Source organism: Furipterus horrens, unplaced genomic scaffold (assembly GCF_987537825.1).
Source record: "Furipterus horrens unplaced genomic scaffold, mFurHor1.1.pri manual_scaffold_6, whole genome shotgun sequence".
Classification (NCBI taxonomy): Eukaryota; Metazoa; Chordata; class Mammalia; order Chiroptera; family Furipteridae; genus Furipterus; species Furipterus horrens.
Genome location: NW_028327176.1, coordinates 42,682,621 through 42,689,369, shown reverse-complemented (window position 1 = coordinate 42,689,369; position 6,749 = coordinate 42,682,621). Strand labels below are relative to the sequence as shown.

At 38.7% G+C, this 6,749-nt stretch overlaps 1 non-coding gene across 1 annotated transcript; it reads left to right on the top strand.

Moving 5' to 3' along the window:
* The first annotated feature begins 1,388 nt into the window (after positions 1 to 1,388).
* LOC150006032 (U6 spliceosomal RNA) lies at positions 1,389 to 1,495 on the top strand. The gene has a single exon (XR_016512062.1). It is a non-coding gene; the product is annotated as a U6 spliceosomal RNA (small nuclear RNA).
* The last annotated feature ends 5,254 nt before the right edge of the window (positions 1,496 to 6,749 follow it).

Sequence of the window (6,749 nt, the reverse complement as noted above, 5' to 3'; positions counted from 1 at the left end):
CTCCGCTGCCTTGCGGCATACCTCTTCAGGGGAAAGCCTAAGGGAGTAAACCCCGACAGAAAATCCGGAGCCGGAGTCCCTAAGGCGGTTTGACGTTGTAGTCAACACCGGCAACTCCTGCGGCGCACCTGAAGCCAAGCTGTATTGACTCCGTCTTTCCCTTGGATCCTTCAGCTGCGAAGAGAGGGGGGGGTCTGCTGCATGGGCAACAGCAGACCCTCCATATCACCCTGCCCAGGCTCTGTAGCTTCAGCTTCACTGGAGAGGACACTCCAGCGTCATCGCAAGTTGTCGATTCAACACAGGAGGAGACAGATACCGTGTCACTCCCGAGTCGGACTGCACAGCCATTCTCGGCGGTGCAGATAGACTCTTAAGAAGCTACACCATCGTCTCTCGAGACGGACGGCTGCCGACGGATGGACTATTATGAACAATGCATCAATAAACATCTCTGAACAGATATCTTTGAGGACTTTCATGAAACTTTTATTGGACATCTTCTGGGAAGAATTCCTGGACCAAATCATTTACATATATTTAAAGTTTTTATTTAGTTATTGCTCTCCACCTGAAACATATGAAAATAATTAATTTCCCATGATGACTTAGCACCTAACACCATGCCTGGCACATAGTAGTTGTTCATTAGTTGCTGGTTAGATTAAAGAACATAAATATTAGTTATTGTTCTGGCTATGAAAAAACAATGCCTTTGATGCTATTGAAGCACATTGCCCTGCCTGCCTCACTGTTGTCTCAGACAAATGAAGTATTTAAGTGCTGGCCAAATGTTAGGTTCATAACAGTAGTTGTCACAGTAGTAAATGTAATAAAAGTAATAGTACATACCACAATATATAGCACTTATTTTTTTCTTTTTTAAATTATTTTTTATCTTATTATATTTTTGCCATTACCATTTATCCCCTCATATTCTCTTCCACCTCCACCCAATTCCCTCTCCCCCATAGCACTTCTGATTGTCTCCTTGTTAACAACTGTTGTTGTCACCTGAAATCATAGAATTCTAGCGTACAGTATACTGAATTCTGGACATCAAGTAGTCTGTCTCTCTTTTTTTTTTTAAATGAAGAATTTAAAGCCCAGAAAGGTTGTAACTGGCCAAAGGTTTGAGAATTAATAGAGTCTACTTAAAACACCTCCTTTTTCTCATCTTCCTTTCTTGACTTGAATGCACAAATTTAGTATAATTTTATTTAACTTGACTATATCATATAAACAAGGCACATTATTGACTGAGTCTTCCTTAAGTCTTCTTAGTTCTGTCAATTTACCTGCCTAGAACTTTTCTTCTTGCCAACTTTCTACTTCAAGTCAGTCAAGGATTATAAATTAAATAACTAAGCTTGTTAGAACTATATGTCACACTCAGTTTGGCAGCACATATACTAAAATTGGAATGATACAGAGAAGATTAGCCCAGCCCCCGAGCAAAGATGATGCACAAATTTGTGATGTGTTCCATATTTTTTATTAAAAAAACTATATCTTAAAGTTTTCACATGAATGAAACACAGGAGTCTTAACACTTTTTGCAGGCTATTTTGGCTACTCAGGACAGCTGTGTGTGTGTGTGCGCATGTGCGCATGTGTGTGCGTGTGCACGTGCATATGCACTTTCTAAGTTTTAGCAGCTTAGGAACGAACATATTACCATATTCTGGATAGATAAGTTGATATATTTAAGTATAAATATGTTTATAAAATATTATATAAAATGTCATATATAATATAAAAGTGCCTGATACCTGGAAGGTATTCAGAGCCATTTAGATATAAATTTTGCCTAGTTCTAAGGAAACAAATAGTCTAAGGGTCAAACAAATAGTCAATGCTGTCTGGCCAAGGTCTATTTAAAGGACAGTGAAATAAGAATCCTTTTTCATCTCTTTGCTGATATATAATGCCACCTCTGGTTTCATCATCAGTAATTTCAGGAATAGTATCTGTGACAGGCAGAATAATGGCTGCCCAAAGATGTCTCTGTCCTAATTCCTGGAATCTGTGAATATGCTATCTTACATGGCAAAAAGAACTTTGCACACATGATTAAGTTAAGGATCTTGAAATGGGGAGAGTATCCTGGATCATCCAGGTGAGTCCAAGATACTTAAAAGGGTCCTTAAAAGTGAAAGGGAGAGTCAGGAGAGTCAGAGTGGAAGATATGTAGACAGAAGCAGAGGTCAGAGTGATACTGTTGCTGAAGGAAGAGACCATGAGCCAAGGAATGCAGGTGGCCTTTAGAAGCTGGAAAAGGCAAGGAAATGGATTCTTCTGAGAACCCACTGCTGACACCTTGATCTTAATCAAGTGAGACCATTTTAGATTTTTGACCTCCAGGACAGTAAGATAACAAATTTTTTAAAAAAATTTATTTTATTTTATTTTATTTATTTGTTTTTAGAGAGAGGGGAAAGGAGAAAGAGAGGGAGAGAAACATCAACGTGTGGTTGCCTCTCATGTGCCCCCAAACTGGGGACCTGGCGTGCAACCTAGGCATGTGCCCTGACTGAATAAATTTGTTTTTTATAAGTCATTAGATTATAACAAATTTCCACAAAGCAGTGCAAGTTGAGTTTTGATTGAAGGACAATTATACTTTTGCATTTTAATCAAATATTTAAAGAATGGGAACTATTTAAAGAAAAAAAGCTGAAAAGTAACTACATAATAACAATAGTTTACATTTAGTGAGCACAAACTATATACCAGACATTGTGATTTACAAAATTCTATTTAAGGCTTACAATAATCCTTTGTTTAGGACTACGGCATTAATCTGTTTATTACACTGATAAGAAAGTAAATGTAAAGAAGATGAAGAATTTAACTTTAATAAGCAAAGAAATTAGCGATCTTTCCATTTGGAAGGTATAGAATTCCATCCTTTCAAATCAAGCAGGGAAAAGTTAAAGTAGTTACCATAAAAATTAGGGAAATGTAAAACTTGTAAGATTCCTAAGAGATCAACAATGTCCTAGGTTGTGAAAGTAAATCCTATATGAAATGTTTTAAGTTCTCACTTCATGTCAGGTAGCTCCCATCTGTTACAAGGGGCTCAGCCTATTAACTGACAGACCATGTGGAATCCCCAAAAGGTATACTCTTTCCTCCCCAATTATCTAGTCCTTACCTGGAATCTTTGACAATAACCAGAAATCATAACCCCTATCTCAGTCTTTGACTGACAGTCCTGAATCTGACATAACATCAGATTAACAGTGCCAAAATAAATCTGTTCCCTTCCATTGGCTGTCATTGGGTAATGACTGCAACCTAAAATAACATAAAACATAGTGAAGAAATCAATATTATTATACATATATCTTAATTTCCCTCATTTTTTATTTTGAAAAAGGAGAGAAATTAATGTTATTTTTAATTTTTATTTATTGATTTGAGAGAGAGAGAGACAGAAACATCAATTTGTTGTTGTACTTATTTATACAGTCATTGGTTGCTTCTCATATGTGCCCTGACCAGAGATCAAACCAGTAGCTTTGGTTTATTGGGCCGATGCTATAACCAACTGAGAGCTACCAAACAACTCATTGTGTTGTTTGTGTATTGTGCTCTGTATTTAAGTTACTTGAAATGTTTTAGAGAATCTCACAGGTTAGAAAAACATCTGACATTTGACTGATTTTTAATTGAAATATTTAGAATTTGACCAATCAGTGATGTAGTATATATTTAAACACTTAAGTGAATTTGATTTAATGTGTAGGTTTGATTTTTATGCTACACAAATGCTTAAGAGAATTTGATCTAGTACCTTTACACTAACACTATAATATTTGTTGAGGGCTTACTGCTTGCCGGGTACCATTTTAAGTGTTTTGCATGTACCAACTCGGGTCAGGCTTACAACTCTGAGTTGTGTTCTATTGCTACCCCACTTTCAGATGATAAGAGGCACAAAAAGTTACGTGACTTAACCAGGGTCACACAGGCACTAGTTGCAGAGCAATCTGGCAGGGAGCCCACACTCCTAACCAATGCCTGTTTAGTGCACAGGAAGACTCTTACAGGAATACTTTGTCAGGACTCAGGACTGGGTGGAGAATGGGCCACGATGACATACAGAATATAAATATGCCTTTTAGGGTCCTGAAATACTTGAAAAAAATCAGATACAGCAAGTGTGAATTTGACATAGTTAAGGAAATTTAATAAATGAGTTTAATAAAGTGTACGAATGGGTAAGAGAATTTGACTTGTATGTTTTTGTGACTTTAATATGTAATCCTTAAGAAAATTCTATCACATTTATAGATATTGTTTAAATTAAAAGTTTAATATGTCAAATTAAGCTCACTGAGCATTAAAGAACAAGTGAAAATGTTTTATTTTTAACATAAAATCAATAGATTTATAAATGAATTTGAGATTTGTGTTTAAATACTTAATAACAACTAGCCTTAAAATTTACAACCCTGATAAATTAAATATCAATTAAACCCAAACAGGGTTCCTTTTCATGAACAAAAATTGCCTCTGACATTTAAAAATCTCAACTCACAATTGACAGTTATAGCCCTATTTTGCAGAGCAGGAAAGTAACTTCCCAAGGTAATAAAAATGGGAAGTTGTGGTTCCTCTATTCCAGCCAGACTGCTAAAGCTAGCACACTCAACCATTTTGCTATACAGCCTCCAGTGTATGGAGATTCCATTTCTATAGAAAAAAGATCAGTTATGAATACATAATCCAGAGGAATATGTGACAGTATTACAACACTGGTATTCCCTGGAGTGGAATTATGGAAGATGGTTATGTTATTTCTATAATATTTCAGTAAAAGGCATTCTCTACCCCTTTACCCCATTTTTCAACTAATCTCTTTGCTGGCAATTTAAAAATAATAGAATTCTGCATTTTTAAATATTTTATTTTCCTCTCTGTGCTGTCAATCAGCATTTTATGTCATTTCTTAATATCTATTTCATGACCTTTTTTTTTTAAACATTCCTGTTTATGCTTCAAGTACCCCTCAGATAGGCACCATTCCTGTGTGAAACCTTTTTTGGGGACCCCCATCCTCATATACTCTAGAAAAAGTTATTCCTTCAGTTATGCTACTTTTGTACCTAGCACATGCTTTTATTATTAAATGTATAACACCAATTTATAGTAGGTTTTCTATCTGTCCATCTCTCTTAGAATGTGTGTTATAATGTCTTTTCCCAGGTTCTAGCACATAATTTGGTCGGTTATGCCAAACATTCTGCAGTTGTGGAAGCTGAAGTATGCTTTGCATACGCAATAATTATATAGTCTTCCTTTCCTTAAAAGGCTTACTGTTTTGTTTTTGTTTTTTTTTTTTAAGATATATTTGTTTTTGGAAAGAGGGCAAGGGACAGAAAGAGGGAGAGAAACATCAATTTGTGGTTGCCTCTTGCGCGCCCCCAGCTGGGGACCTGGCCCGCAACCCAGGTATGTGCCCTGACTGGGAATCCAACTTCGACCCCTTGGTTCACAAGTCTTTTAATTCCTCGTCTAGCATTGGGATAGATGATACAATCGAGACTTAAGTTGAACTAAAAGCGGAAGAATTCAGTTAAGTGTCACAAAATTGAAATACTGAATTCTCTGAAAACACAAAATCATTTGTAAGGAGTTGAACATGGAGCCATGTCACACATTAACATCTGGGAGCAAGGGAGGAACTCATTTTATGCTGGACTGCTTCAACGGTGGAAATCTCGGGGTAGGTTAGTGTTTTGGATGGTGCAGCCGGCAGACCACCTAACTCCCAAACTACTGCCCCTGTGCCCTTCCCTGCTGGCGTTACTGGGGCTGACACCTCTCCAAGTCTGCGGCCACGGCAGGAAAGTGAAAGTGAAAATGAAAATGAAGCTACCCTGATTGTCCCCTCTCGGGCTGGTGATTCGCAATGGTCACTTACGCTGTGTGAGGAGGGGAAGATCCGCGCGTCCGCATTCTGTTGATCCTCTTAAAAGTTTGCCTTCTCCTCCGGCGTAGGGGTCTCCTTTGCTACCCGGGCAGACTAATAGAGCCTCACCGAACACCTTGGGGAGCGCCTGCTGCCGGACGCACCTCCTGAGTCTCCGCACCCATGAGGCCCCGCCCAGTCCCGGTGTCTCTGTCCCCGAGGCCACGCCCTACAAGGGTGCCGAGCCCTAGAGACTCCACTTGGCTCAGCCAACATGGGGCTGAGAACCTCTAAGAGGGCACTTTCTCTTCTCCTTCTCCCTTCCCTTGCCTCCCCAACCCCGCCGTTTCTTCCTGTTCCTCCGTTTTCTCCACACCGCTGAAACTAAAGGCTTGACAGACGGCCCAGGCGAGCCCAAGGTTCTTTCCATGTGGGAAGGCGGGGGGTTGAGTTTCCTTCTTCCAGGCACATCTCTGTAGTGAGAACCTGTCCGGGAGGATCGGGAGGATCCTGAAGATCTGTCTGGACAGTTCTTCCTCCTGGCTCACCAGCTCCACCCAAGTGGAAGAAATAGGAAGGGACATAGGTAAAGAGATTGTGGAAAGGAGAAGAATGCACCTGAATTAGGAAGTACCTAACCGAAGAAAAATCAAGGAGCAAGGAAATGAGAGTACTAAAGAAAGTTTGAGGCTAATTCACTGTCAGTTAAATGGTTAGAATCTCACCATCAAAGTATGAAAACATTAGAAGAAGAAATGATGATTTTATAGATTTCTGTTTGAGAAGTCCCAGGTGGAAATTTAGAAATATGAAGTTTATATTTTATCCC